This window comes from Gorilla gorilla, chromosome 2, assembly GCF_029281585.2.
Source record: "Gorilla gorilla gorilla isolate KB3781 chromosome 2, NHGRI_mGorGor1-v2.1_pri, whole genome shotgun sequence".
Taxonomy (NCBI): domain Eukaryota; kingdom Metazoa; phylum Chordata; class Mammalia; order Primates; family Hominidae; genus Gorilla; species Gorilla gorilla.
Genome location: NC_086017.1, coordinates 93,871,954 through 93,889,447, shown reverse-complemented (window position 1 = coordinate 93,889,447; position 17,494 = coordinate 93,871,954). Strand labels below are relative to the sequence as shown.

The following is a 17,494-nucleotide window of genomic DNA, read 5'->3' as shown; positions in this document are numbered from 1 at the left end:
ATCTAAAAAGAAAGCAGAGCATAAAAGTTTGGAAAATTTGCCGACTGGCCATGTGGTAGAAAAGAAAAACCCATTTTGGGGGAAGAACTTCAAGTGTACTGCAGAAATCTGCCTAAGTAAAGAGAAGCCAAATGTTAATAACCAAGACAATGGGGAAAGTACTTCCAAGGCATTTCAGTGACCTTCATAGCAGTCCCTCCCATCACAGGCCTGGAAGCCTAGGAACTAAGAATGGTTTTGGAGGCCAGATCCAGGACTCCACTGCTCTCTGCAGCCTCAGGACATGGTGCTCTGCATCCCAGACAGTCCAGCTCCAACCATGGCTGAAAGGGCCCTAAATACATCTCAGGTCACTGCTCCAGAGAGTGCAAGCATGGAGCCACCAAGACTTCCTCGTGGTTTTAAGCCTGTGAGTGTGCAGAGGGAGAGAGCTGAGGCTTGGGAGCCTCCATTTAGATTTCAGAGGTTGTATGGAAATAACTGAATGTCTAGGCAGAAGTCCGCTGCAGAGGCAGAACCTTGTGGAGAACCTCTCCTCAGGCAGTGGAGAGGGGAAGTGTGGGGTTGGAGCCCACACACAAAGTCCCTACTGGACTGCAGTCCTCCAGACCCCAGAATGCTAGATTCACCAACAGCTTGCACCATGCACCTGGAAAAGACATGGGCACTCAACACCAGCCCACCAAAGCAGCTGTGGGGGCTGTACCCTGTAGAGCCACAGGGATGGAGCTGCCCAAGGCCTTGGAAGCCTACCCCTTGCATCAGTGTGACCTGGATGTGAGTCATGAAATCAAAGGATATTATTTCAGAGCTTTAAGATTTAATGACTGCCCTGATGGGTTTTGGATTTGCATGGGGCCTGTAGCCCCTTTATTTTGGCCAACTTCTCCCATTTGGAATGGGAACATTAAACCCATGCCTGTATTCCCACTGTATCTTGGAAGTAATTTGTTTTTCATTTTATGAGTTCACAGATGGAAGGAACTTGCGCTGTCTCAGATGAGACTTTGGACTTGGTATTTTGAGTTCATGCTAGAATAAGTTAAGACTTTGAGAGACTGTTGGGAAGGCATGATTGGCTTTGAAATGTGAGAAGAAAGTGAGATTTGGGAGGGGTCAGGGGTGGAATTATATGGTTTGGCTCTGCGTCCTCACCCAAATCTCATGTCAAATTGTAATCTTCAGTGTTAGAGGAGGGAGCTGGTGGGAGCTGATTGAATTATGAGAACAGGCTTCCCCCTTGCTCTTATGTAAGAGTTCTCATGAGATCTGGTTGTTTCAAGGTGTGTATCACTTCCCCCTTCACTTTGTCTGCTCCTGTTCCCACCATGTAAAATGTGTTTGCTTCCCCTTCACTTTCTGCCATGATTGTTTTCTGAGGCCACTGCAGCCATGCCTCCTGTACAGCCTGTGGAACTGTGAGTTAATTAAACTTCTTTTCTTTATAACTTACGCAGTCTCATGGATGTCTTTATGGCAGTGTGAGAATGGACTAATGCAATACCTCACCCTGAGAATGTTTTTTAACATATTGAGTTTAAGATGCTCATTGATTCGTTCATCCAAATGGAGATGGGAAAAAAGTGTTTTTTCCCCAAAAACACTTGAGTGAAGAGGTGAAGAATAGTTTTGTGTAGTCTCACCTATTGTTTTGTAACTGTACTAAGAACTTTGATTTTCAGGCTTGATACAAATATTCCATTCATTTAGTATAAAATTTCAATGTGAAATACTTATGGTCTCTGAACTAGTAAAGTAAAAGATAATTCTTACTCTTTTTTTCATCCATGAGAATTACTATTCTACATCTGAAAGTACAATGCAAATTTTATAATGTTCTCAGCAGTGAGTTTTGCCACTTTTATTTGAGAGAGGCTGATAAAGGGAAGAAATGAGGGAGAGTCAGAGTTTGACACAGTGTGCTGTTTGTCATTGCCTAAAGTCATCATGAATATGGGGTTATGAGAGAGACCTGCTGCAAGAATAGAGATTTTACTGGAACACTTCAGATTTATATTAAATTGAAATTTATATTGATACTTAAGTTGAAAATTAATGCTTACTCTTTTAGCTGCTCTGCCATGAGGGAATGTACTGTGTTGAGACACATTATCTTTCCACCCAGAGCAAGTTATGTGAGGTATAAAATGGAATAGGGCAAATATAAGAGGAGGAGCTAGCAAAAGATAGACAAGTGATCTTTTAAGGGAATATAGATAAAAGAGAAGGGAAAAAATAATAGAGAACAGGCAGGAAGCCCCATAACAAAAATTTTGGAGATAAGAACAATAAACAGAAATCAAAATGGTCCTAATTTTGTATTTTTTAAAGCACAGAAATAAGAGCTGAAGGAATCATAATAAAATAGATACTAACCTGAAAATTTTCTCATTATTTTCGTTTTTATTATTTGTAACTCAAAACATGTTCTTTGAGAAATCGCATGTGGTATTTACTGTGAAGTTATGCTGACTTATTTCTTAACTCCATTTCTCAAAATTTAATAATTTAATTATGCTACTTTCAATCTAAATATCAGCTTAATTAAACATTTATTAAGCTTTCTACGAAAGAGGCTATGCAGCATGGGAGATAAAAGCTTGGGCTTTGCCTGGTTTCAAAGTTCTTGGGCTAAATAATTCACTCTATGTGCCTCAGTTATTTCATATGTAAAACGTGGATGGTACAATAGTACTTATTTCATACTGTGACCATGAGTGTTACATAAATTAATTCGTGAAATTAACTAATGATTGCTAAATAGTATGTGCTCAACCATGTTAGCATTATCATTACCACTTACAGTGTAGTAATCTGTGCCTGTGCATGAATAGTCCCAATAACTCTTATTAGATTACACCATTTCAACTTTTTATTTTAAATTAAGGCATGCAAAAAGTTGCCAGAATTGTGAAATGAATTTTCTTACCTCTTTATTATTTTTTTCCTATGTTAGCATTTTATGAAACCACAACCAGGATTACATAAAACCAGAAATTAAGATTGGTAAGATACTATTAACTATTTTGCAATTCTAGTTTCTAATAAAATTCCATCAGCTTATCTACACATGTCCTTTTTCCGTTCAGAATTCCATCCAGGCTCTACATTATGTATAGTTGCTATTTATCTTGAGCATCCTCCAGTCTCTAACATTTCCTCAGTCTTTTCTTATCTTTCATCACCTTGATACTTGTAAATCCCTGATCAATTATTCTGTAGAATGCTCCTCAATTTGGGTTTGTCTGATGCTGTCTCCTTATAGCAATGGTATGATATATTGTTTAAAAGAATACCACAGAGACAATGTTGTACCCTATTTATTTGGTGTTTCATATCAAGTGGTTCATAACGTAAATATATCTTACTTTAGGTGTCGTTAACCTTGATAATTTAACTCAGGTAGCTTCTTCCAGGATTTTCCATTCTAAATTTACTATCTTTCTCTTTGTAGTTGTTAAATAACTTAGGGGAGATATTTGGAATTTATAAAGCCTCATTCTCAAAATTTGCCATATAATTTTAGCTTCCATCAATGAACATGTCTTAAAGATTTATTATTACTGTGTTTGCATAACAGTACTTTTTTCTTACCTTGTACATATATCAATTAGAATTATATTGTAAGGAAGAATAGACTGTTATCCTCATATGTTTATTTAATAAACAATTTTGTTAATATAGACATGAATATTTATATTTTTATGGATTAAAGTCAAGTACTATCATTATTTATCTTGCTATTCAATTTTCTTTTTTCAGCTTTGGCCACTTACAGATTATTCAAATTGTTGGCATCTGTGTTCTTTCAACAAGATCTTATCTTTTCCTTCTTTTTGAGCCCTTTTTTATTTTCTGGCACTGTAAGACTTTCCAGCTTCCATTATATTTCTTCTGCCCTGAAATAACTCCAATCTATAAAAATTATGGTTTGTTTTATTGGAAAATGATGTTTAGAAAGCAAAATGGTATGTTCATTGTTACTAGCATGTTATTGCTTCTAGCATACATACATAGATATGCACATCAATATGTATCTAATAACCATATGTATCTCTTTGTGTGTAAATATACATACATACATATACATGCATGTATATACACATTAAAAATCATATGCTTATATTAAAAATTAAACTCATATTAAAAAATCATGAGCTTATACTGCTATTTTATAGCGCCTATGTCAGTATAAAGTTAACATTCTGACTAAATTTGGAATATATAGCCACGTATATACCCACTGGACACCTGACCATTGCAGCAGCTGGGGAAAACTCTGGGTCAGGTACAGGTTGCATAAACACATATGTGATAAGATATTAGCACTCTTGGGGAATTCCTAAATGCAATTAACTACAAATTATCACACTCGGCATAGTGGAATTGTGTTCATGTGTGAAAATAATGTGTCCAACTGACAGGTCCAATGACATAACCCTACAAAGAGTACAGATAGCAGAATAATAGATCCTCAAAGATGTCTGAATCCTAATCCTTGAAACCTGTAAGTATGTTACCAAACTTGCCAAAGGAAATTTACATATATGTTACTGTTATCAACCTTGAAATGAGATTATCTCTGATTATCCAGATGGGCCTTATCTAATTACACAAGATCTTAAAACTCAAGATGGTTTCTACCTGCCATTGCTGGCTTTGAAGAGGATGAAGATGGCTACAAACCAAGAAATGAGGAGGCTTCTAAAAGCTAGGATTGACCCATCGATCATAGGTGACCAGAAAATAGAGGCTTTGTTTCTATAATTACAAATAACAGCAACTGAATCTAGAACCCACAGAAAGGAGCCACACACTTCCAAAATCATGATCTTCGCCTAGCAAGACCCGTATCAGACTTCTACCTACAGAATTGTAGGTTCTTGATAACTGTAGGTCAGTAGATCATGGATTTATGTTGCTTTAAGCCACCAAGTTGGTGGGATTTTGTTACAGCAATAGTGAGGAATTAATACAGTGGAGTTTTCCTGAATTCTCCACACATTGAGAAGCCTGAGAGAATTCAGCTAATTGAAATTATTAAATAGACAGTGGAGTTATACCAAAATGGTAGAAAGAAAACGAATCTTTATTGAACACTGATTATGTATCAAATGTGTTAAGCACCTTAAACATTATCAAATGTAATCACCTCAATAACCCATTGAAATAGGTTTCATTTTGATCATTTTATACGTGTAAAAACTGATGCTTAATGGAGAGGGTTAATAATATTATGGATAATATATAGTTATGAAAGAGTGAGATTGCCATTTTTAGCTAATGCAGGTCAGGATTCAAAACCTATTTCCAATAAGAGGCCATGTTTTTTTAAAAACATCTGGTCTGTGTCAATCCCTGTGATATGTGCTTTACTTGCATTATCTTATTACTAATAACATATAATTTTGTTGAGACTGACTGTAACCAAGAGTTTTAAAGAAAGGAAATAATCATTAGAGTATTATTTTTTAAGATAATATTGAGACAAAAACTGAGCCTTGAAGGATGGGAGATGGGTGGCATTTAGGTTGCTGCAGAATAGCATGAAAAGCAGCAAGGATAAAAGGTGCATTCATATCTAGTGCATTTTGTTCTTTAATATCAAAAACGTCACACACTAATAATTACGTGTGTAAAATATAAATTGTATATATGTGACTATATACGTACAAAACAATCCGTTTGGGGGACTATTTTTTGATGTTATTTATGTAGGCTATTTTGTCCCTTATGACCATACTGATAAAGTGTGATTGTTCATTAAATGGACAAAAGATGAAATTCAGCTTATTGTTAAAGACAGTGTAAGAAAGCTTTTGGAACATGTAGCTAAGGGAGATTTTGGCTCACATTTATAGTCTATAGTAAAATATATTCAAGAAGTACAACCCAGAAGTAACTTTCAAGATACAGTTATAAGACCAAAAGCAACCTTTTGTGTTTTAGAGCAAATAACTCACTATGAAATTTAAATCCTAGCTAAATTTTGACTGCCACACCTTGAAGCAATGAGACAATTTTGCTCCATTTTCTCTCATATATTTTTCTGGTTTTGTCACCGGAATGAAGTATTGGCATTTGCATGCTTCATTTATTCTGTGAAGTATAGTAATATACTGTACTATTTTGACCTTTTTGAAAGGCTGAAATTTAATTAGTTGACTATTTTCCACTTGTCATCGTCTCAACTTCATTGAGTTGTGAGAAAGGATAGGCTAGCCATAAAATGTGTGAAAAATGATTAAAGATTTAACATTTCATATGTCTTTAATCCTTGTGATCCTCTCAGTTCTGTTTCAGGAATCTCAGATGCCTAAGCAGCGTTTGATCTTATTGAAGTCATGATAATACAGCATGGTGTTCATTACAACACCCGTATCATGATGCTTAACAAATTTAACTCTCACATTTCTAGGAAATAATGCCCTTTTAGTGAGCGTATAGTGTATTCGAGAGCGAGAAAGATATTCTGAGTGAAAGAAATTTATCATTTTGATATCTAGGAGTTTTGCTCTTTATTGCTACTGAAATGAAGGGCAGTTACATGGATGAAGAAATGCCAGAAATTGCATGAAAGAAATAGTTATCTGCTCTGTGCCTCTATTTTTAAAACAATCTGCTATTAGTATTAAATATGTCTCTCCCACTTTATGTTAATTAATATAGATGTCTTGGCTCCCACAAGATGATGAATAAAACACTTAAGCACTGGTTTGGATCTTGAGTGAGTGCATGGATAATAGAAGTTGGATATGCAGTACTTCAGTTAAATGCTACATTTCTAGCAAACAAGTCTCCTATTCTGAAATAACTTTTAAACATATGTGATATTAATCATAATGACATATATTTTGTATTCAAGAGTATATTTTTTGTGTAATGCTAAACTACAGACATCATTACAGCATGCCATTTCTTAAGGTTAATGAGATAATCCAGCCTTCTAATTCTTACATGAGATAGATCTTTGGAGAATAGGATAGTTTGTCACTTTCGAGTGATCATATATTTCTTTCTTGTATACTGTACAAATTTAGTTAAAAATAAGAGCGATATTTTTAACAAAGATACGTTACTGTAACTATGAACATTTAAAATGATCTGTAATGGCATATCAAACTTACTAAGATTTTAAAATATAGCATACTATTTTAAACCTGACATTTGCATGTTGCTTGTAGAACTCAGGAAGCAGGGGGATCTTCACTTACTATCACCTTGACTTTCTCATACAAACAAACAAAACAAATACTAGAGGATGTGGCATTATTCTGTCCCTAATGATTTGGGGAGACAGGCTTAAAGTCAGAAAGTATTTTCTTTTTAAAATCTTCTTAGTTTCACCTTCCCCAATATTCTCATTGGTCTCAGAGCTGTGCTGCCTGTGGCTAAATTCATTTCTCCATGCCACTGAATCAAATAGTAATCAGACTCTTTCCCCTAAAATGACAGATTTAAAAATAATTCTACTTCATTTGTGCACTTTGTAAGGATAAGAATACTTTAATTAAGCCAAGTGTGCAGGCCATGAATTGTTGCAAAGTAATTCACACCAAGAGAATAGTTATAAACAGCACAATAATTCAAGTTCATGAGTATATTTTTATTATTACAAAGTGATATTTTAAAAACACTCATTTGTTTGAGAAATCACATGAGGGCACATTACCCTTTATAACACCAGTTTCCTAAAATGAAAATGATTCTGTGAAATACAGAAGCTAAGGCCAGTGGAGGAATCTCTAGAAGCAAAATTTGTTAATCTTGCCTTAGAGTCAATATGTAGCATAATGATTCTGTTAGCTTCTCTCTTACAAGGGCAGAACCTAGGAGAGAAAACTAAAAACTTGTTTAAATACACACATTTTGATTTTTTTCTTAAGTACAAAATAACTATGTATTAATTGTAACACATTTGAAAAATTATCTTCCATCTTCACATAATACCTGATTTCATTTGTAATTATGTTAGCAAAGATCTGTCTTCTATAATCTAGACTGTAGACTGTGATATTCATGAGTGGTTGTGGAACATGGAAGGTATTGTACTATTTTTTTGCTATTTTTTTTTTGTGATAGAACACTTATTGGGTAAATGTGATTCTTCTAACATAGAGCATCCAGTAGATAATTACTTTTCCTTAACATCTTTTTTTTTTTCTACATTCACATTTGTAGGTAGTACTCATTTGTAGGCTGTACTCATTGTAGGTAGTATTCATTTATAGGTCTTACACAATTTGTAGGTAGTACTCGTATTATTCTCTTCCACTGAGATTCTCCCTAAGAAGTCTGGAATGAAGTGCCAGCAATAGGTAAGATATCCTCCTAGCAAATTCTAGGTGTCAACTTTGTGTAATTATCCATTATTAGAGTCTTATTTGGTGTTTGAGGGGGGAATTGGAAAACAGCTTTAAGTAAACTTATGTTTTATCATTTATATGTAACACTATATCAAAGTGCTACAAATATGCTAGATTATATGCTAGATTGTATGCTAGATAATTAGCTGATTAGTTAATTTAGAATAGTGTCTCCGCTACTCACCAATATTTCTGGTTCTTTTTTCTTTTGTTGCATTTTCCCATCTTTTTGAAATTATAGGAGGCATAGTGAATTGCCTTGTAATTGGAACTTATGTTTCACTTTTAAGTGGAAGCATTTAGTTTTTAAAAACCAGTTTTAGATTCTCCATGCTTGTTTCTCCCAGGTCACAGTAAAAGGGAAAACACTTATGGATATGGAGATGCCACAAAATTAGAGTATTTGGGATCGAAACCATCACCTCACCTGCCTGGACTCATAATGAGCAATACTCTGGGATCTTTTGATATTTGTGGATTACATGTTACTGAAAGCCAATTTACCTAATTCTGAATAATACCAATGCTTATTTCGAGGTAAGACATTTACCAGTTTTACAGATAGAAGGTCTGTGTGTGTGTGTGTGTGTGTGTGCATGTGTTCAAGTATAAACAAATTGGTTTAAGAACCATGGATGAGAAAATTGATACCATCGTGTAAATAGGAAGAGGTAATATAAACAGAGATCACAGATGAAATTTTTCATTGAAGATTTCTACACAAAGCCAAAGCTACTGATGTCAGAATTTCTCTCTTATGGGACAAATCTTTCCATGAGCTTCAGGTTTCTGTAAATATAGCTTATTGAAATTACCGGTGGTCTTTACATGCCCTATGTTTCAAAATCCTAACTCATCACTTCTCTCCCAAAAGATTCTATATTTTTAAATCTTACTTGGTGGTCCGTACCTTTCTCAGTCACTTAGTCTACAAACCCAGAAGTATGGAAATTGATTTCTTTTTCGCCTCTTGCCTTTTTATCCAGACACAAATCTTACAGATTTCAATTCCTTAACATATTTCACTTGTTCCTCTCTAATTTTACTGCTCCTGTGGTACTTCATTATCTCTTGCCTGGTCTAGCCAATTAACTGGCCTTCCTTCATCCATTTATTTTAACCTTTAACCAAGCCTCCACAAAAATCCCCAGAGAGATATTTCTAACTTGCAAATCCGCTCTTGTTATTTCCACATATGAACTCTTCAGGATAATTTTTAGTGGAATCTTAGTCCTGTGAGATATTCCTTGTAAAAAATTACCTTGAACAAATGAGTTTAGGGATAATGTTTGGTAATTTACAAAGCACACAGATATATTAAAAACTCAAAGAATGCCTGCTTAATCTTGTTTAATTTGTATTTCTCAAATTGACTTAACAATGAACTCTTTTTATTCCTTTATAAGATCTATTAACACCTGCAGATCTGCTTTTCCAGATTGGCCCCAGGATAATGTCAAGCCTCTTAACATGTGGTTCTAGCCCCTGTTTGCTTCTCTAGAATCGTCATGGTCTTTAATTTTATGCGCTGGGAATTATAAAATGCCTCTAAGCCTCTGCACCCCGTAAGTTATTTTTCATCTTCCTGCATTTGTTTTTAAATTCTATTTGGAATGTTGTCCTCACCAAAATAAGATCTAGGGCTTTGCTGATCAATCTTTACACTTCAGATCAGATGCAAATGACCCCTGGAAGCCTTCCTGATACTTACCTATTCCTAATATTGTGATTTCTATAATAAATACTAATTACCTATTCACGTATCTTTTTTTCTTAAGAATATCAACCTTTGATAGCAAGGACCATCTCTTCATTCCTTGCGTTTTAGTGCCTTGGAGATATTTTGTGCACAATAACTATTTATATAATTAATGAATGAACAAATAAATATACAAAAGAAAACATAATGAATGTACTAAATGATAATTTTCTAAATGACTGTATATCATACACAAATGTGAATAGTCATTAAATGTTTACATGGCAATTAGTTGAATTTATTTCAAGCCTCCTTTCTTGATTTTGATGTGCTTTTATAAGGACCCAAATTAGGACTATAAAGTTTCCACAGTGTATTCACAGTAAATAAATTTATTCTGGCCAGATAAAACTATCAGCCTCAGCTATTGGCAAAATTGTGGTATATTTTTTTCTATGCTTGCTTTTGATTCTTTTCACAATGTGTGTGCTTTTTTCTTGATGAATGTATGTTGAGTATAAAAGTTGCTGCTGCCCTAAATTTGCCACAATCTAGAAATTATTGGATTGTGATTTAAAAATAGGTGATAGGAATTTCTCAGCCTGAGGTAGTCTCACTCATAAGCATGGACCACTTCGATTTACCGGTTTTGCCTCTATTTTTCTGGATGGCAGGATGCAGTCATTTATTCTGTGGACCTCCTAAATTCTGGATATTGCCCTGATGCTGTTTTCATTTCCAGATTCCCCGCATTTCTTTTCACCATATTTAGCCTGCAAGTCATGACACATCTATGTAGAAGTCTTCACAATCTGTATTTCCTGTAGAAACAGTCCTGAGATAATGACCCTCAATTTTAGCAGGTCCCACAAGAACCACATACTTGAGAAATGATTTTCTCTGCTCCATTGCATCAACAGTCTACTTTCTTGTTTTACTGTTTCTCTCAAGGAAATACTATCCAAACAATCACCTAGATGTCAAAACTCTGACTTTTTGGCTGATTTTTCTACCTAGAAACTCAAGTTTTTGTGGTTTTTATCTTTACATTATAAATAGAGTCTTTGCCACCCAATATTTTTAGATTTCTAACTAACTTTTTTATGAGCCATAACAACAGAACCCACACATTTTTCCTTCTACATCTTTTTATTTTGCTTTCCAGCAGCTTATATAAACTGACAGCTTGGCTATACTAAATCTCAAGTAATAATTTTCAGCAGGAGTCCTGTGATATTTATCTAACTCATAATTATAATCTTATATAAAACAACAACAATAAAAGCAATGAAAAACAACTCTTTCTGTTATCTAGGCATATATTTTACCCAGAGTAATCTTGAAAGGCTTACTGGAATTTACATTTCTCAAAATTAAACAATGTATGGGTTCTCCTTCAAGTGGGGTGTTTAGTTATTATGGCTATAATTTAAATTTTTGGATCTTGATCAAACATATGTCTTTATGCTGAAATAAACAAAAACATACATCCTTAAAATATCTTCTAAAATTATATATTTTTATCTATCTGTTGATGCTTATATACATTTTCTTTATAAGTATTATGGTTTAATGGAACACTTAATTCTTCATCTGTATCAGTAAAGTTTAACTTATTTCAGTGCAATACTTACAAAAACTTCTGTTGTAAGAAAATATATATTTATTGATAATTATTTGGGAGTTATGCAGTCTATTCATTCTTTTTCTAAATCTATTTCTGAATTAAGTAAATCCACAGATTAAAAAAATACCCAGATTGTATTATTTTGATTCCCCAAGACTGCCAAAACACTGCTTCATGGTTCAGTACATCACACTTGTACTGCAGTGTGGATTCATCATTGCTTGAGAGGGCCATGCAGGGCCTGGGGTGGCTGTTCTCAGGCTGTTTGCTTCTGTTTATAAGCAGTATCTTTCTTTTACAGTGGGACGATACAAAGATGCAAGGTTATCATTCTCTCTTTGTAACTCAGTTTGAAACTGGCTGGAAAACATTCCTATCAAATTATTTAAATCAAGGGTGTTTTTGGTCATATTATGCCATTTATCTACATTGTGGTATTTTATATAAAAGATGACACTATAATAATACCAAATGTCTTAAAAATTTTAATTTACTACTGTATCAGTCAGAGTTCAACTGGAGAAACAGAAATAAGATAAGATTTTATATAGAGAGAGACTTATTACAAGGAATTGGGTTATGCGATTGTGGAGAATATGGCAAGTCTGAAATCAATAGGGCCATCAAGAAGGACAGGAAAAAACTTTCAGGAATGAATTGAAGCTGCTATCTGTAGGTGAAATTTCTTCTTCAGGGAAACCTGTTTAGTTCTTAAAGTTTCTGAATGGATTGAATCAGGCTTATTCTAGGACAACCTATCATACTTTAGGTGAACTGATTATGAACGTTAATCACATATACAAATGATTTTCACAGAAACACCTAGATTAGTGTTTAATTAAATAATTGGGAACTATACCCTAGCCAAGTTGATGCATAATACTGACCAACATAATCAAAATAGTTTATATAATGTTGATGAAGCTTCAGAGTGGACTTTGGGACCAGGAATGTATGATATGTTTCTGGGGAAGATATTTTTGTTTGTTTGCTTGATATGATTCAGTTTATTTTCTCTTATTGGTACCATGAATAACTGACCATAAGTTCTGTGATAGAATCACCTTCAGGTGACCTCAATGAGTCCCATCTGTGTATAGATTCCCCTCCTCTTGAGTCTTAACAGAATCTATGACTTGCTTCTAACAAATATAACATGGCAATTGTGATGGACTATCACTCCCATAATTATAGTACATTATGTAAGACTCTGACTTGGCAGACTGGAGCAAGAGATTTTCCTTCTAGTCTTGCAGGAGTAAAGAACCGTGCTGTAAACTTCTTACAGAGTGGGCCAAGAAGCAGGAAGCTGTCATGGCCTCTAAGAACTAATGGTGGTTTCTTCTCAATAGCCACTAAGAAATGGGGGGTCTATAGTCATATGGCTAGAAGAAAATAAATTCTGCCAACAATATTACTAAGCTGGGAAGCAAATTCTTTTCTAGTTAAGCCTCTAGATGAATATGCAGCATGGTGGCTACCTGAGAGCCCTGAGCAGAGAAGCCAGTTAAGAGATGCCTGGTTCCTGACCCACAAAAACTGGGAGATAATGAATGTCTATTGGTTAAGCATTTCAGATTCCAGTAATTTGTTATGCAGACATAGAAAATGATATAATTCTCTTTCTCTATTTATGCTTAAGGAGACCTAACTCTTGGCTGGTTTTTTAAAAAGACACTTTAGCGTTTCATTAAGCTCCATTCTTTACCCTAGTTTGTATCAACAAGAAAAGTGGTAATTTGACTTTTGGGTTTTTTGCTACTTGTCTTGGTGTTGGGTTTGTTCATAATTTGCAGTAAGTACAGAGATAGTTTTAATAAGGCTATCTAAGAGCCTGTACCATCTGGTGCATAATATGGGGAAACTGGGAAGTAAAAGAGGGAGTAGAATATTCAGGCCTAAATGATTGATGAAGAGGCTTTTGGTTTAGCTTCTGGACTCCAAAATCTTTGAACTAAATTATTTGATTTTAGTTAATTTTAAAACCCAATTTAAAGGAAATTCTCTTTATAACCTTTACAGGCATTGGTAAATTTAACAATTTTACTCAGTCTAATGATTTACCTGTGTGGTCTTGTTCATTAGAAAATTTCAGCCTTGGAACTACACGCATCGACCTGCTTTTCTCTGACTTCAATCTGAGAAACACTGTTCTTAAACATAAAAGGTAACAGATCACCCTACCATATTGGAGATAGAACCAATACTAAAAAAGAGATAGAGAAAGACAAATAACAATGTTAAGGCCAAGGTATCTTCACAGAGGACAGTACTTCTGAAATGATTTGATAATTAGTCACAGTGCAAAGGAAGCAGAACAAAAGACAAAGAAAGTATAGGATACTTGAAATGAGTAGATAGTGGTTCAAGAATGATAGTGGTTCAAGAATGATAGTGGTTCAAGAAATAGTGTCAGTACTAGATGGGGACAGGCAGAAAAATCAAAAAGTAATAAAAGAACAGGGGGGCATACTTCAAATGAGACCTAAAGCTTCAGAGGATAAATCTATTAGATCTATAATCTAATATAAATTGGAAAAGTAGGGATATATCCAAGATATTTACATATCAAATATGTTTTTCAAGGTAAGGTTGCAAAAAGGAAGGTTTAACTGTTTGCCTGGTAAAAGGACATGACTGGAAACCATACAACTCCGATTAAAAAAAAAAGGTGGAGAATTGGTTTAGTGAGATTGAAATGGCTACCTTAGGGAGAGACAGGATCCAGCAAGGGATGAAACACAATTATTAACCGTTGTTTTGATATCTGAAATAGGTTAAAATATAAAATAGCTTTAATAACTTGATCTGAAAGCAAAACACGATCTTTCCCAAATTATGTTGGGAGAAAAGTTCACTTAAACTTATTTATAGTCTTTACGAATCTCATTTTATGTGAATATTCATATATTTGCAACAGTAATATTAATATGCTTTATTATAGAGTACTCCCCCAGGTCCCATGGATCTATAGATAGATAGATAGATAGATATAGATCCCATGGATCTATATCTACCTATATATATACAGATATATAGGTATATGGATCTATATATGTATAGATATCTATAGATATCTAGATATATGTCTATATATAGATATCTATAGATATATAGATATATGTCTATATATAGATATCTATAGATATATAGATATATGTCTATATATAGATATCTATAAATATATAGATATATAGATATATATAGATATATAGATAGATACAGATATAGATATAGAGATAGATATAGATAGATATAGATCTAGATCTATATATAGATATATATATCTATCTCTATATCTATCTCTACATCTATATCTAGATATATAGATCTATATATAGATCTATAGATATGTAGATATATAGATCTATATAGATATATAGATATCTAGATATATAGATATATAGATCTATATAGATCTATATAGATGTATAGATATCTAGATCTATATAGATCTATATAGATATATAGATATCTAGATCTATATAGATATATAGATATCTAGATCTATATGGATATATAGATATCTAGATATCTAGATCTATAGATCTATATATAGATATATAGATATATAGATCTATATATTTCTATCTATATCATAGATCTATATATAGATATAGATATAGATAGATATAGATCTATATATAGATATCTATAGATAGATATCTATAGATGATATATAGACAGATATAGATATCTATAGATAGATATATAGACAGATATAGATATCTATAGATAGATATATAGACAGATATAGATATCTATAGATAGATATATAGACAGATATAGATATCTATATATCGATATATAGACAGATATAGATATCTATATATCGATATATAGACAGATATAGATATCTATATATCGATATATAGACAGATATAGATATCTATATATCGATATATCGATAGATACAGATATATAGATATCTATATATAGATATACAGATAGATCTAGATATCTAGATATCTATATATAGATAGATATATAGATCTAGATATCTAGATATCTATAGATCTAGATATCTAGATATCTATATATCTAGATAGATATATATATCTAGATATCTATATATAGATAGATATATATATCTAGATATATAGATATATCAGATATAGATATATCAGATATAGATATCTAGATATAATATATAGATATATATACATAATATATCTATATATTATATCTAGATATCTATATACGGTATATAGATATCATATCTAGATATCTAGATATCTATAGATCTATAGATATATTTATAGATATTTATATATATATATAGAGAGAGAGATAATATAAAAGTTCTACAATCTCAAAATGTTGAATTCTAAGATATATTTGACTCCATATGTACAGAATAAGAATTGTGGACTCTTTCAAGAAACACTCTTTCTAATATGAAAATAGAGAAGCTATTACCAAAAAAATCCCAAATTAGATAATTACTTGTTAATGTTTGTGCCAGAATATAGAAAATGTGGACAGATTAAAAGTGGTAGCATGTATATTGTTTGTCTCCTGAGAGAACAAGTTAAGATTGTTTATGGAGTTAGTACTCTAAAGGTAGAGCTCTAAAGGAGGGAAACAAGATACATGTTTAAGATGAGAGGAACTGCACAATTGATTATCATGCATTGTATGCCTGTATCAAAATATCTCATGTACCCCATAAATATATACACTGATGTACCCACGGAAATTAAAATTTAGAATCAATTTAAAAAGAATGAATAAGATCTACTATTTCACAGCACAACAGGGTGACTACAGCCAATAATAATTGTACATTTAAAAATAAGTAAAAGAGTGTAATTGGGTTATTTGTAACACAAAGGATAAATGCTTGAGAAGATAAATACCCCATTCTCTATGATGTAATTATTACAGATTGCATGTCTGTATCAAAACATTTCATATATCATATATATATACACACACATATATGTATATATACACACACATATATATGTATATATACACACATATGTATAGTATATATATACAATTTATGTATATGTATATGTGTCTTGTATGTATTTTACCAAGTGCTATAAAAATAAAATGTTATCTAAACAAAAAGAAAAAATCTATCAGTATCATGGTAGACAGAGTAGTGTTGCTAAAGAATAGTGAATACCATCACTATTCTACCAAGAAACACTTTATTTTATACCCATTGTTCATTCAACATTAAAGAGGCTCTACATTTCAACTTTCATATTCCACTACTTCCTATATCCACTCTAAAATTCATAAATCTTAAGTACTACTTTTAAAAACACATTGTACCATTCTGATAATTTGAATAATGAGTCTTAATTATTTATTTTAATTGCCAATTGGTGTGTAAGAAATTTCGCTAAAACTTAGTGCTGTAAGCCAACAAATTATTATTTCTTATGATTATGTGAATGAGGATTTGGGACAGGGCTTCTCCAGGTGTTTAGTCTTTTCCTGTGACATCAGCTGGAAAATATATTTGGCTGTATTCAGCTGGCAACTGGGTTAGGCTGAAAAGTCCAACGAGGCTTTACTCACATGTTTGGCATTCCGGTGTTCTTCCACATGGCTGCCTTCTTCCGTTGTGGCATCTTACTCTCCAGGGCTTCCTCTTGTTTTCTCTCACTCTAGCTTGCAGGATAGTTTGTATCTTCTTACAGCATTGCTGGTTTTACAAAATAGGATAAATTAAAGCTGCCATATTTTGAAGGCCTGGGTTTCGAAGCTGTAGAATATCACTTGTGCGGCATCCCATTGCTTAATGCAAGCTCAAATGTGTGTACAGGGAAGGGAGAAGTTGTT

The 17,494-nt window shown here is 33.1% G+C and overlaps 1 long non-coding RNA gene across 2 annotated transcripts in view; it reads left to right on the top strand.

The window, feature by feature from the left end:
* The window catches only part of LOC129532429 (uncharacterized), a 73,823-nt gene that overhangs the window by 4,545 nt on the left and 51,784 nt on the right, over positions 1-17,494 (top strand). The window contains exons 1-2 of one of the 2 annotated variants that reach the window (XR_008678162.2): positions 4,599-4,735; positions 8,714-8,903. This is a non-coding gene — a long non-coding RNA (uncharacterized lncRNA). Of the gene's footprint in view, positions 1-4,598; positions 4,736-8,713; positions 8,904-17,494 lie in introns of those variants that run through there. The other variant, XR_008678161.2, reaches the window with a different exon arrangement.